General features: G+C 38.4%; 1 protein-coding gene and 1 long non-coding RNA gene across 2 annotated transcripts in view; both read right to left on the reverse strand.

Annotated features, from left to right (window-relative positions):
- Nucleotides 1-16,008, reverse strand: part of ntm (neurotrimin) — a 348,403-nt gene that overhangs the window by 205,965 nt on the left and 126,430 nt on the right. The gene's annotated exons all lie outside the window — the stretch shown is intronic.
- On the reverse strand, nt 13,845-14,896 carry LOC139212695 (uncharacterized). The gene is made up of 3 exons (XR_011585403.1): nt 14,849-14,896; nt 14,142-14,234; nt 13,845-13,868 (listed from the first exon to the last, which is right to left on the reverse strand). It is a non-coding gene; the product is annotated as an uncharacterized lncRNA (long non-coding RNA).

Consider the following 16,008-nt stretch of genomic DNA (forward strand, 5'->3'; position numbering starts at 1 on the left):
CAACGATAAAGCCAACATGCTGATACTGAACAGGTATAGTTTTTACAATCTTTGCCATCTTACATGTTAGCACACTAGCATTAGCTAGCGAGCACAAAGCACACGTGCAGCTGAGGCTTGGGGGAATGTCATTAGTTTTGTGGGTATTTGGTCATAAACTGAAGTGCTGGACAAATTAAGGCAAAGCCTGATAGAGACACTAGTAGAAAAGTTAAATGTTCACCAAAGTTATTGCACCACTGCATCTTGGTATGACCAGTGTCTGTGCAAACGTTTGGCCCGATTCATTCGGTGGATGTTGAGATATTTTAATAGGCAAGTGAAAACTTTGTGGAACATGAATGTGATATAAAAATGCTAATCCACTGATGGCTACAGAGAAAAAGTAAATAGTCAGACAAAAGAATCTTCTGGGGATCATGAATGTGTGTTCTAAAGTGAATTCATCCAGTGTTTACTGCAGTATTTCAGTGTGCACCAAAGTGGTGGACTGGCTGACATTGCCGTCATTATAGCCATAACCCTAGCGTGGCTAAATCTTTTTGGTGGTTTAAATATTTGTAATCAAAATAAAAATGATCAATATTTTGGATTTACAGTCTATATGTTACACTTTGGGCAAGGTAAAATGTCATTTTTCAGTCTTGACTTTAAACCGGTCTTTAAAGCCTGATATTAGCTTTCAGAAGCAGCTTTGTGTAAGTGTAACTGACAGCTTCACTTTCACAGTGATGGATTACCAGCTGTTTGAAGTTTAGTCTGTAAACTGCACCCACTGAGCTCCTGTTTACCATCCTGGCCAGTGTGTGATGTTTTATACCAAAGGAAGAAAAGGCCATACGTCTAGAGAGTCCATCTTTTCTCTGGATGGAATGTTCATCTTGCTGCTGTTCTGGAGAGTTTAAACAGTATTCAAATGTCAACTTGTCACTTTCAGTAAGAGATAAAGTGCTTGTACCTAGCGCGACATTTCACAGAAAAAGATTGATTATACATGATCTCTTTTATTAAGGGGGGCACTCATCCCTCCTGTTTTTATTACTGCCTTTATGAGAATTATGCTGGAAAAGATGTCTGGGTTTTTGCATTGAAAAAAATCTTGCCTGGTGTGACTTGAAGTTTTTCCCTTTTTTTGCCACAGCACAAGCGGGATTTTAATAAGAGAGTACTCTACCACTCTTACATATACAGTATCTGCTAGTATATTTGTATGAGGGCAACAGCTCCATCCACTGAACACATGTCCCGGAGGCTGTGGGGATTTTAAATCATATCCATCATATTCCACTGTGGTTTGATTTCCATGTCTTACATTTTCTATCCACTTTGTCTTATGTGTGACAGTTTTTACATGCATAATTATCAAAAATATTCTAGTTTACTAAGCCTCTGGGGCTTATTCAGTTCCAGATGACACGACAACCCTCGAGACGAATAATTGAGTCAGTGATCTATCACAATGAATGACAATGATAAGAACAGAACAGAACAGAACAATACTATCATGTTCTGAACTTTTACAACCTGAATGACAATCTAGTCATAATTCAGTATGTGATATGCACATTTGGGAATACTGTGTGTACTAAACCAGATGACACTGTATGAGTGGTGGCTACACAGTTTCTCAGCTTCCCAGTGCTGCGGTTTGCCAGCTGCATCAACTGGACGAATTCACAACTTTCACTTGCTTGTTTCAGCCATGATGGCAGCAGTCCATCAGCTGTCAGACTATGATATTTCTGCATTCACACCTCTCATGACAAACACATTTTGTGTGGTATCAGCAGAAAATGTGATTTTTACTGCATTATGTTTTACTTGGCTATTGGCCTTTCGTGTTCCATTAAAGCTAGTGTAACCATTCTCCAGCTCAGCCCCCAGTGAGTTACTCTGTGTTGTTATGTTAGCTGCTGTGGTGAAACACATGGCTGACTCCTGATGACATTAAAGACATATTTGTGGAGTCAGTATAGGGCTGACTCTACAGGTATGTCTTCTATTTTGCATTGACTGACAGCGCAGGGATAGAAGTATGCTAATGTGACATTATCTAGGGTGTACTCTTTCTCAACACGCACAAACACACTTGCATGCACTCATACATATCCAGATTAGGGTAGAGAAGGAAGGTAACTGTTACTGATTAATCAACACTGCTCTTTCGCAACAAGAATAACAGCTCCCGTGTAAATGAGCAAGTTATTTTCGGTAAAGTCTGAGGCATTTGCTCGACACACTGCGTACCTTTCCAAAGCAAAAATCATCTGCATCATCTGTCATCGTGTCAGCTTTCCAAATGCCATGGGCTTGGATGGTATTCCTTAAGGATCTACCACTTTCTGACTCAACGGATAGACACACCAAGTTTTGACTGCACTGAGAAGTGCTCAGTATTCTTGTCTTTTTTTTTTTGTCATCTGACAGTCAATTCCACTCTAAGATCTTGTCTGTCAGTGAGCGCGGTGAGCAGTTGTGGAGCACTGCTGCTCTAAATGGAGTGCCTGTCATAGGTGAAGTGCAGTCACCCCTCTTGTAGACATCTTTGCATTGCATTTGTACAAACGTGTGTGCTTTTGCGTGAGTGGTACATGCGTATGTATGTTCACATCTGACTGAGGCTTATGGTGGACGATTAACCACGTCTGGTAATTTGGCAAGAACTCACTCAATTAGCGTCTTCCCATTACGCTAACGGCTCATTTCAACAGCCTCGCCTTGTACATTAGCATAATGGCAGTGCCAATGGAGCATACTGTATTGGAAAGATTATCTCTGCATACTCAGATACCTGCCTCTTATTTTCTGTTTGCAGTGTTGTTTCTCATAATTTCTTCTCATTTGAATCCCCATTCGATCTGCATGTAAGCTTTTTAGACACCATATTTACCACTCTGGCAAGAGCAATAGAGCATGGGTTACAATGCTTCCTTTGTGCTGTGCAGTAGTGCCGTCTGACTCACGGCTCAATCATATTCTGATGCCAATATAAGTAAAACAAAGTGCCCTTATTATACGGCCAGAAGCAGAGCAAACCCAGCCTGTTTGATGGAAGAGGTCATAATGCCTGAGAGAAAAAAGCAGCACAATAAACAGAGCAAAGCTAATAAAAGACAGGAGAGAGAGAGGAGAGTACAATTAAGAAGAAAAGTGAAATGCTCAATGTTCAATAGTATGTCTTAATGTGATGTATTGGATGAGGTATTTTCACATTTTCCATATGGCAACACTGCTATCAATGCAGTTAGGCCTGTGCAAAGCATTACACCGGAAAATATAATGTAAGCATACTGTGTGCATAGAAACAGTGAAGATTTTCAAGTTTTCAAATGATTCAGAGCCATTTTTTTCCCATTACAACCTGTCAGTGGTAAAACTGGCCGGTGCCTATGGTTGACTAACTGCCTGTCAAACAGCAGGATGTCCTACTGGCTGCTGTGTACAAAGAACTTAAGTGCTCAAGTAAGTAATCATCAGAAAATGACCAATTTAATCCTGAAAATAGTTTCTCAAGTCCTCCATCATCACTACAAATCATTGCAATTACTATAAATGAACCAATTTTGGTATTTCCAAAAAAATCTGGGATAGATTTCAATGTAAAATGTGTCTTCACGCCTAAATAGAGAATGAAGAATTGAACAGAACAATAAAAAAAAGTCTGTAAGTATATATCTAACAACAAAAAACCTACCAACCAGTTTACAACTGAGTGTGATAAGGGAGAATGCAATTTTAACACTGGAACAGCAATGACAGGCATGAGTCTCTCTAGTGTTGTGTGCTGCATGCTGTTATTAAGGATTATACATAAAGGCAAAACAGACATTGAACAAACTAGTGCATGGAGCCCACTACTTGATCACAGGAAAAAAGTTACTTGAAACTGTTATTTCTAGAGGCTTTTGTTTACTTCGTATTTGAAGATCTTGAAGATCTTACTCTTGGGAATAAGGAGTTTCTCACTGACAAGATATGTACAACATTAAGAGTAATGGAAGGAAGAATGTACTACTGAATACAAGACAGATGCTTTCATGACATTAATACCACGTATAATCAACTGAACTCATATGAGTTAATACGAATTAATAATAATAAAGTTAATACAAGTTAATATGAAATCATAAGTTAATACGTGAGGAAGTCCCCTCCAGTGCCCCGACTTCATACCATTTTAGCAAGAGCAGCCAAAGTGATGAAACCACTCATCTGCAGTGTTGGTGCCATTTTCTATGAATGATTTATGAACACAGAGCCACAAAATATGTCACGGCATATTTGTACAAATATGAAAGCCAGCAGCAAGAAATCAGAATAAGGAAATATAAATAAAATGAGAGCAAATTAACAAAAAAGTGATTTACAAAAAAAGAGTGTTTACTACATTACTGTATGACTGTCATGTTACGATGCCAAGAGATTGATTAAGGGCTTTAAATCTGGGTCCCTCCCAACTAAAAAGCATGAAGAAAACACTAAGAGCGCATAAAATATCTTCAGGATATCCAGATCACATCCAGTTGGAGCCATGGTCTGTAATTAGAAACTCTACGATTTCAGAAAAGTACTGTACCATTCATAGTGACAGCAAAACCAATGCTAAATGGATTCATGTACTCTGGGGTGATTGCTCATTAGTTTTCTAATTTGATATTTATTGTTCACAATGATTTCTTCTGTTATGAATTACCAATGATTTGTGATTATTTTAAATGAATCTAAAAAGTTCACACATACACACACCATCACTGCAGCAACGTGGACACAGATACACATACAGTAAAGCGTACACATTAGCAGCATGTTAACAACATTTGCTTCCACTGTATCATGACTATCACCATCATCATCTACTTATATAATACCTACAAAAGTGTCCAGAGTCACAGAATGTACTATAACTACATTAAACAGTAGGGTCTAGCTGCATTGACTGTAATCAGTTAATAATGACCAATGGAGTCGGTGCTCGGGTATTAATGTGTGAGGACTGGGGGGATTTGTCTACCCCGTTGCCTCACAAGACACAGTCCAGTCCTTCATAATTGTACTGATTGGTTGCTCATATTTAATTTGAACTCAATTACGCCACATGACATGCAGCCAGACGAAGTCAAACACGAAGTGCGGTGACTTCACCCCAGAGCCAGTGGCTGCAGTGTCGACTGAGAGATGACCGTGTCAGTGCAGCAAAGACACACACCGTGAGTGGTTGCCAATTAAAGCAAAGCAGTTAGAAGGCTACAAAAAAAGAGAGCGTGCTTATATTGAAGGGGTACAGCATTATTGCGGGGATTTATAGTGATAATTTGTCTATCACAAAATAACTCCTTAAACAATTAAGGGCACTTGAGCAGCAAAATGTTTTGGCCAAGTGCATCTCAGCCATTAGAGAATGGCTCAAGCTCATAACACGACAGCTTCCGTTTTGTTGGGCATTTTCTGTTAACACAGAAATGCTAGAATATACATTTGAAATATTACATTAAAAGTTAAAATGATAGAAAACTGTTTGTTTTAGAGACATTTATCTAGAGCAGATTATGGGATGCTATGTTCTCAAAGACTGAGCCGTGATCTTTTGCATTCCCATTGTTATAAAATGGGGGGGGGGCTGTCCACTGCTCATAGGATCGGTGGCTGATCGCCAGCTCCTCCTGTCAAGTGTCCTTGAACCCCAAACTTGCTCCTGACCAGGAAAGCACATTGCATGTCACAGGGCTTCGCTGCTGCCACTGTGTGTGTGAAAGGATTAATGAGAGGCAGCATTATATGTGAATACAGTCCATTTGCCATAAGAGTTGTAGAGGTTTTTAAACAGCTCTTGATTTGGTTTAAAGGTGGCATTTAGGTTGTTTCTAAGGTGAAGGCTGCTTCATGATTGTATCGGAAACATCATTCATGATTTAACGTTATCTGTCTTGTGATGTTTGTCTGTAACTCATTGTCATTGCTGCCTATTAATTAAATTGAAGTACCAGGACATTAGATTTTAACAACCTTGTTAACTACTAAGGACCTCAAGGAAACTCAATCCTCTCCATTCTGTCGCTGCTACAACTTTAATTGCTGGGTCCAGTGCAAATCATACCTCCAACAGTGAAAGAAGGTGTAAGGCATCACTTGAAGTAATGTCTCGCATCGTCCTAATGAATTACAGATATTATCATACAGAAATAGATGTCAAATGATGTTACCATGTCATGTAGCTACAAAAGTTAAATGACAGGAAGCTGCTGTTTAACAGTAGCAGCACCCATTTTGCTCCGATTCTAGTACTGCATAGAATCACAATAAAACTGCACATTTGGTAAGTCACCTACTGCAAATAGTTTGAGCCTCAGTACTTCCACAAAGGACAAAACCAATCCACTTCATTGCACAGTCACCCATCAAAAGCCTCTCAGAATCACTGGAGTACTTCCAAAGCCACCCCACTATTATAATCAAGATGTGGGCAATGCAAGAAAAACAGAGTGTGTAACACTCCGCCGTTAGATTTTCAGTCAGTCTGTGTGTGAGCAGAGAGGGAAAAGGCTCTTTCAGTGAGAAGGCTGAGTACTGTACCAGAGCTGGGTGTGTCTGAATGCGATATCCCAAGGCAGTCCACATTCAATCAGTCTGAGCAATTTGTTTCACTTACCTAGAGAGAGAGGGAGAAAAGAGAAAAAACAAACAATTAGATCATGCATTCATTGTGTGTGCTGCATTAGCACGAGGAGTGGATTCATTCATTCATTGTCATCTGTTTTGTCCTTGACTAGCCAAGGATTGATTAAATTGAAATATCATTCAGAATGTGACAGCATGTGACAAGCCATTTGAGCCTCAAACGGATCTGCTGTGTTTGGAGGCTCAGTTATCGAACATGCAAAGCAGCAATAAAACAACATCACACGTGTCCTCCAACCCTTCAGTCAAGGTCAAGAATTCATTTACCATGATGATGTCATAGGTAAATGGAATCACTGAATTTCAGGCTATTGAAATTTATATCACTGTCCCATTAAAAGTGTTACACCAGACAGCAGGTACTGGGTGCAACATGGGTTTCTACTGGTACAGTTTTATTATCCTATTTATTAAAGTCTACCGGTATAGCAGTGTGGTCATTAAAGTGAACTGAACTTAATTGTTCCACCAGATGTTCAACATGAATTCCTCTTTCACCTGACTGGACCGTGAACCACTTGTTATGCTGAAAAACCAAACCTAAAGGCTGTTTATAGGTGAAGACTGTTGCAGAGTCAGTCAACAAATATGCTGAATATCTGCACTACTAACTATTTTTTGAAATATTTGGGGATTTTAGAGGTGGGAAATCACATCTGCATTTCATCACGTCCCATGGTCCATTGATTGATCTGGGATATAAAGTACAGAACAAGCGTTATTGAATCTCAGAGGATGTTTCCTTCCGTGATCTTAACTGAGCTTGTGAGACAGCCATTGGCTTTGCAAGGCTGAACATCCATTAAGGTAACACAATTTCACAACACATTTAAATTGTTTTCATTCCCTTGCCTTTATCGGTTTTCAATGTGAGCGCTTCGTTTTAGAGTTTTGAATCTTTGCCTGGACAACATCTTTACAAATGGGATCTTTTTTATTACCTGTGGTATAAACACACACAAAAAAACACACACTCACTACAACTGTAATGGTTACCCACTCCGTCATGGGGTCATGCTCGAGGCAACCCACCAGCTTTGTAGTGTTGTGTGTGTCTAGCTATTTTTAACATTTATAGTGGTGCAGCTCTTGAAACCAATACAGCTTTAAAACTACAGTTTGGCTTGTTCATGTCTAGAAAAGTCTGTGGCTACACTGCTGTTTGACAAATGGACAAATGATGTTTGATCCTAATTGAATCCAATACCTTTCTGATTGCGTGCTCGCCACACATAATGATAGGCACTGCTTCGGATTGAGTTGCACTTCAGCATAAATTATCACATTGCATTAATTGTCAGTCATTGATTTATTTAAGACAGAGCTGAAAGAAAGAACAAACCCAACTGATTTGCAGGTAGCCAGGTAGATTTTCTCTCTCTTCGACCTGCATTGACCCTCATATGAGAACTAGAAAGTCAAATCCAGAATTGGCTGGGTCTGCAAAGATTGTCAGATTACAGAAGCACTCGCTGACTACTTGACAATTTTGTCAAATGTGTGTGGGAAAAAAAAAACATCTTCTCATTTTCTGTTGCTTCACATAATCAGCTGGAAGTGCACTGTGATGAGGTGAGTTGGAGGTAAAAGCATAATTATGCAGAAAGCATTAACAATTGCAGCACTTTCCCATAATTACAGTGTGATTAGATAGGAATCGAGTGTAATCAAATTTGCTATAGCTGATATTATTGTTACCAACAGCCCTTGAGTGAATTTTCACTTTTCATATCACTGAGGTTACAACTGATGATTACACATCAAATCATATTCTCTAACTATCTGAATGCAATACATTTACAAAGGTGATGCTGTTTGAAGAGATGTAATTTGAAGGGTCAGACAGAACCCTTTGCGCTCAACTAAAGAAATGTTGTGGGCTGTAACAATACACACGAGGTAATGACAACAGCTGCTCGTGATATAACAGTGAGGCGCACATATGGTCTGATAGTCCATGAGTGGATGGTATATCATGTGCATTGAACGAGCATTTTTAATTCCCCCATCTGTTCTTTTTTGACATTAACTCGCTTGAGTAAATATTGTTCATGTTGAATACATTCAGGCCATATGTCTCTATACAGGCAGCAAGCTATGAGAAATTGCATAGACAATCTACAGGCTATAAGACCAGGTGTTAATCGATGTCCTCCTAAACACTTGAAGTAAGTGAGGAATGTAAAAGCATAAAATTAGAATGAGCATGCATTACAACATACTGTAGCTGCATTACACTTAAAGTTCTACAGAACGAAGATGCAAAGACCTAACTGTGGCACCCTTGCCTGAAGCAGTGGGAGTAGGTAGACTCTGATAGAGCAGAGCGTAGAGCGCACAGTGAGGGCTGCTGTTCATGTCGTATTCTGGATACGACAATAGTTTTCTATAGCCAAACCATATACCATGCTGTAGGACAAATCACTTCAGCAGCAGTACCACTCTTGCTTCACATTTTTACAATTTATGACATGAAGAATCACATACAGGTAGTTTCCAACTGTCAGAACATCACAGGGAGCAGAGCACTTTATGTAAAAGGCATTATGATACAGCACAAAACCTCTGAGGTGGGCCTTGTGTTGCAAAGGCTGAGATGTCATGTGATCTAACAGCATGTTAGATGTGCCCCACAAATGATGCTGCCCTAAATGAGTCACAGATCTGATAACGAGTTTTATTGATTTACTACAGTGGCCACCTTGCACCAGTGCTCTTTTGTTTTTCTAAGCAACAACCTTTTCTCTGAGAAGACCAAAATGATGTTTGAAAATGAAAGAGTGTGACTACATATGAATGTCAGTATTGCTGATAAAGATGAGACAACAATGTGCGAAAATATAGGCTGACTTGCTATATTGTTAGAAATTTCATCATATTATTGTTGGGGACATAGTTTCCCGTCTGTATATTGAGGTCTCTCATCAAGATTGGGAGGACACACCTCTCTCTGCCTCTTTCATCAGTCACAAGGGCTGTCTACCACTCCTGCAAACATACAGCATGTCTGCAGCCTATTCAAATTGCAGTTTGAGCCTATCAGCCCAAACCAGAGAGGAGTATGCTGAAGAGTCAGATAAAAATGGCCATACTTTATTGACTAATGCTAGACTTTCATTTCTTTTGCCAGCACTTTTGATGATATTGTTTGATATACAATGTACATTGACTTACAATGCACATAAGCCTAGCTGAGGCTGATGGGAGTGTCAGTAGGTTTGCAGAGAGAGTTGAAGAAATCAAGATTTCAGACTGATGATGGCGCTAGAGGAAACATTTAGGGAAGTCATTACAGTTGATCTTGACATGAATGTCTCATGTGTCTCCAGTGCATCAAATACCGCCACAGCATTTTCCTCAAAAAATAAATCTAAATATAAAGCAACGTCCAAAATTAGGCCAATAGCATCAGTGTATTATGCACTGAAATGATTTGTCTCAATCTAATCAGAAGCATCTGTGACACACACACACACACACACACACACACACACACGAGAGAGAGAAAGACCTTGTCATTACATTTACATTTGGAAATCAAAAGGACCACCTCTCTGATGGAGATGTACAACACCTGCTGATTGTGGAAGACAAATCAAGTGACAGATCCCCACTGTAGATGACAGATCTGACTACAAAGGGTATTGGCTTTATAACATGGGCCTCTGCTGAAACGTGGCCTGGAAATTAATTTTATGCCTGATTTAGTACATGTTGGCGCTTGAATGCACCTATGGCTGATATCATCAACATCAGAGCCACTTCATCTCGCTCGGAGTCTCACAAAGTGAAAAAGGAAATAACAGTTTTTCTTGAGGTGACATAGATTTAGATGCTTAGTCGAGTGGCAGGTTCAGCCTCATGAGCCTTTTCTAATACAGTCATTTGTCACACCCCAACATGGGGTTTCCTGTGTGTCATCAGTCTTTTGGGACGGGGGAGTAAGAGAATGGCACCCTGATGGGCGCTGGAAATTTTCCTTCATGTAATTTTCATATTTGTGTAATTTGGGAAGGAATATTTGCCCAGTTAAAGGTCAGTGTCTTCCATCTTTTAAATATTAAAGGCATTTAATGCTTGGACTTCCATTATTGGGCACATTTAAAATTGATGTGTGAGTGTGTGAGGCCAGCCAGAGAAGACAAAATGAATTTTGATGGTAGATTAAAGGTTAAAGTTTTTCTTTTTACAAGGATTTGCCCAGAAAAACCCAACTAACGGACAAACATACATTTGTAGGATGCCATGTTTAGTTCTTCTCTGCAAGATAGTTTCATTTGTACCTTCAGATCTTTTGCAGAGTAAAGGACTTTCTCCCCTCCATATTAATAGTATTTAATAGAGAAATAGCACCTTTTCCATTTAAACTGTATAAAAAGAGCTCTGATGTTCTGTGAGAAAAATAGAGCAACAGTCCCTCTCTTCACTCCTCTAATATTCTTGTAGGATGTTTGAATTTCTGGAGCGACGCAAGATTTTTGTCACAATATCATTAGTTTACACATTGAAATTCAAATGAGAGTAGATCATTCCCTGAATTAGAGGATCTGAACCATAAATAAAAAATAGTTCAGTCTCATGGGAATTCAAAGCAGTTCATACCAGACTCGGGTTGAGTTTTACACACCATTTGCAGTCAGTCAAGCAAATCTCTAGATGAAAGGTTGAATAATGACAGGTATCTTTCCCTCTTTGATTCCTCATAACTCCAGTCGGCAGAAGAAGTGTAAAGGTCTTCTGTGTGAATTCACATTGGAAATTTGCTTTGAGCTTATCATTTTTCAGGTATATCCAAGACAGATTTTGGGGAAAGCTGATAATGCATTTTCAACTTTCACAGCTTGACGGAGAAGTATACAGGTTTATATACAGGCATTATTCACGATCAGCCTCATCTCAGCCTCACCAGAGTGTATCCTTTGGATATTATCAACTAAACCTTTATTAGATCACTTTAAAGCTGGGCTTTATTTTTAATTTAAGGTCTATATATGTACATGATGTTGTTATCTGCTGGTTGGCAGGATACCTCACAAATTAAGTCAAATCAATGCAATCAAGCAAATAAATCAGTAAAAATAAACCCAGTGACGTATTCATCCACCTGCAGCAGTGAGCAGCTCTTTACCCATCACTTGTTCAGGAATGTAAGTGAACTAGTTTTCTCTGTTCTCCTCACAGCCAAGGTTAAACTGAATGGAACAGCCACAGCAGGTGATTAATGCATGGAATAAATGTCAAGCTAACTTATTAGCCAGTCAAGAAATAATATGGACCTTTAACATGAAGGATGAGTCCATTCAGCTAATGCTACATATTAATGACTGGGGCATGAGCCTCGTACCACTGACTGGGAGAGATTCATAGGAGGAACCTTTTTGATTTCCTCTTAGTGTCTGAACATGTTTGTGTTTTCATGTAGCACAAAAGTTAATTTATAACATCATTTTGAATGTAGTGCAATGTACAAGAACTAGTAACTCAGGGCTCTTTTTCTTAACATTGCAGTGGAAACCTCTGTAGCACATACATCAATTTCAAGTCAACCTTGTTAACTCTTCCTGAACTTAAATGGAAACTCATAATGTATAGAAATTTTCCCTTCAGAAATGCCAATGCTCAAGGTAAATCTGACAAATAACTGTGAAGCCTCAAGGCCAAATATGTCATTACTGAATATGAATGTCATATTTTAGTTATTTTCCTCATTGAGAGAAACATACTGAGAAATGCTGACGACAAACCAGGCTAAAACACTATTGAAGCACTATTGTACAAAGGCAAGAACCTGCAGCATTGTATGTGTTTATTGTGATGTGCACTCAAAAAATGTACTCTTTGGATGAACTTAAAAAAATCATGGAAAGTATTTCCACATTATTATATTTCTTCAATTAAACATTAAACATTTCATTTGGTCCAACTTAATTTACTCGAGTTGGTTTAACTTAATTTACTGACATCTATTCAACTTGTTTGCAAGGGTTATATTCAACTTAATTCACTCTGGTTGGGTTAACACAATTTAACAAGGTTGATCCAACCATTTTGAATTAACTTGCTCTAACTTTAGTATATTGAGTTGGCCCAACAAAATTGCTTATTGTTTGAAGAAAGACATTTAATCATGTGGAAGTACTTTCCATGATATTATTAAGTTAATGCTAAGTATAACATTTGAGTTTGTACTCATAAAAGGATAATTTCACAATGTCTACAGTGTCTCATGCGTTTAAACAGAACACAAGACAAATAGATGTCACAAACTCTAATAGTACCAGCAATACAATTAGGCTCATTTTTAATGAAAAACTGAATATACACTGAATACTTATATGTTATACAAACTTGTTATACAAAAACTGAGCTTTAAAATATTTCACGCTCAATACCAAAAGACATTCATCTCTTCTTCTGAAATTCAGCACTGTTCCCCCTAAATCTGTGGTCCATAACTGCTGGCTTGAAAAGTGTGTGGTAAAAACAAAACAAAAAACACTTTAAGTGCTTAAAATATGCAACAGGTTCACATTTTTAATGTTTTAATGTATTTAATTGTTTTATAAACACTGATTAGAAAGGTTTTAATCTGTTGTGTTCATATTTGTATCTTAACATTTTAATTTTTTTCAATTTAATTTTGGTCAGTTTGGGTCATTTGTGTTCAGTTTTTTTTTTACCACACTGTATATCCATTTTTAAAAACTGATAAAACCACAATGTGTTTAAAAATAAAATAAAATTAATCCAAATCAAAACAATTACAAAAACTTATTTAAAGACCAGGAAAATTTGGGACCAAACAGAGGGACAGTGAACTTAAAGCACCTGAACAAAAGAAGGGGAAACAGAAGGATTTTCCCTCATGTGAGCACAAATTCTTAACGGGAAAGAACTGTTTTTAGGGCCTGAACTTTTGCAGATAGTCTGTTCCCATCAAGCTCCAGGATTATTTTCTGCAGAGCTTCGAATGTATATTTTAGCTCTGGGGGGTAACTCAGATTTAGACTGTACACAAAGGTAAGCATGATGGCTAACGTAAAAGGTAAATTCTCCAAATCATTGAGTACCGTCACTCCCTCCAGAATGACTCCCACATCCTCTGGGGCATCACTGGGCTCTGCACCGCTGTGTCGAATCATATAGATCCAATAGACCGGTCTCTGCCACGGCTGAGTATTTTCATCATCCGACTGTGACAAAAGAAATAAAAAGATTTTTTTCCAAAAATTGGTGTTTATTACATGCCTTCTCATTAAGTTTTTTTTTTTTTAACATTACTGTAAAACAGCTAAAATTAACACAAATCATATAATCAAAACAAATTATGACCAGCTGATATTAAATTTCAAAAGGTCTTTAAAAGCCAATCTCTTACAAATTTTAAAGCTGAAAACCCACAAGGAATCCCTTTCTATACTTCAAGTGACCATTTCCTTACTAAAGATAAAGGTTATACAACATACCTTGTATTCTTTCACCAGCTTCTCTAGATCTTCGTTAAGGTAGGCACACAGTCCCTTCAGAACGCACTGTCGTCTGGCATCGATCCCATCGTCCTGCAGATCAGACAATAAAAACACACATCCATCTGAACCACAGTTACAACAAAGTAGAACGTCTTTCATCCATCTTATGAATTATAATATCCATTATACTGAAGTGCAACTGAATGATTAGGATCAAAATCAGGCTGATAGGGGCTGTATTCACCAAGTTTACTTTCTGCCTAAAAGCAAAATTAAGTTTAAAGAGGGTGTGCAGGCAATTTCTTTTTATTTTATGCATCTTGGAAACTTATTAAAAAAATTACGCTGAACACGTCACGGTGTTTACTTTAGAGATGTGTTTGAAATGCTCCCACAGCTTTCACATTTTCGGTCCGTTATCTCTTTCTTTGTAACTGTTATTATTGTCTGCTCCCACTTCCCCGCTCCGTCATGCATTATACAGCGCAAGAGCGTGGCGCTGAAAGTGAAAGTTAAGGTCCGGCTTGAGCGCCGTTTAGTTAGCTTTTAGCTAGCACTCGATGTTAAGTCGACCTAACATTACATTTCGTCGAACAAAAAAACTACCGCAGACATGTGTTTCTTAAGGTGCTTAAAGGCACTTGTGCATCATATTCGTTAGCTTTTTTGATAAGTTTTAAAGGCAGATTATTAAAGATTCTTACCTGTCCATGTGCACGATGACGAAACTGTCCGCAGGTGGTCTCCTCTCACAATACCCAGCGTGCTTGATAATCCCGTGACGTGTTGTCGCGATATCGATCATCATTTCCCCGGAAGCGCGTCAGAACTTAATTGTATCATGTTATTTCAACATGATTGAATCAAATAAAAGCTAAGCAGTTCAGTTTCAAGTTAATCCAGCAGGATTTATTCATGTTCATTTTATAAACATGAAATTGTATTGTACAAAATGTATGATTCACTTAAGTAAATGTAACAGCCAGCCAAATTCCTTTTTTTGAGTGTGCAGTTAAGGCCACTGAGACACTGCACAGACTGCTGGAGAATATCGTCCTTAAGATGAGATGCAATCCTGCAATGCTTCCCTCTGGCTATATTTCATTCATACTTCAATCTACAATACCTTAATCAAGCACTTACACTACTATTGTAATTTCAGTGTATTCAATAAGCCGATACCCTAGACGTCTGAACCTGACCTCATATAGCCTCCCACACCCTACAGCTATCCTCTGTTGGTGTTTCAAAATGAAGTCACAGCTACCCCCTAATCATTTAGCATCTCTCAGCCACAGCGGATGATTATATCATACTATTACAACTGTCATGAATCTTTAATATTTTCCTTTCAATCCTGTTCCACCACAACATTTGATGCTGCTTAATGTCATGTCCCAAGGGGAACAAAATTAACTTCCATTAGCAGTTATTAGCAACGTGTAGCGATGGGAGAACAGCAAGAAAACTGTTCTCCCATCGCAGTCAGGCCAAGGTGGGCTTTTTTAAGTCGAAGCCCAGCAGCAGCTGAATCAATCTTTTGAATTTAACAGTTCCAACAAGGTCGTACAGCACATGGAGATCTCTGTTTATCTTTGTGAATGAAGAGCAACTTACTTTTTAATGAAAAAAAAAACATAATCCAAATTGTCTGAAAGTGAATCTAGCGTAACAAATTGTTGTAGAGCCCTTTCAAGGGCAGAATTTAGTCCTTGATTTCTTTCTGTCCTCTCTTGGTTGATTTGGTTGAATGGTCAGGCTTTAGCTTTACACAAATACAACCAGATTGTAAAGCACAGTCTAAGAATGCATTCCAGTGGTGTATGGCAATGGAGGATCGGTGGAAGGAGGGGATTTACCATCC

This window comes from Pempheris klunzingeri, chromosome 14 (assembly GCF_042242105.1).
Source record: "Pempheris klunzingeri isolate RE-2024b chromosome 14, fPemKlu1.hap1, whole genome shotgun sequence".
In the NCBI taxonomy this organism is placed as follows: Eukaryota; Metazoa; Chordata; class Actinopteri; order Acropomatiformes; family Pempheridae; genus Pempheris; species Pempheris klunzingeri.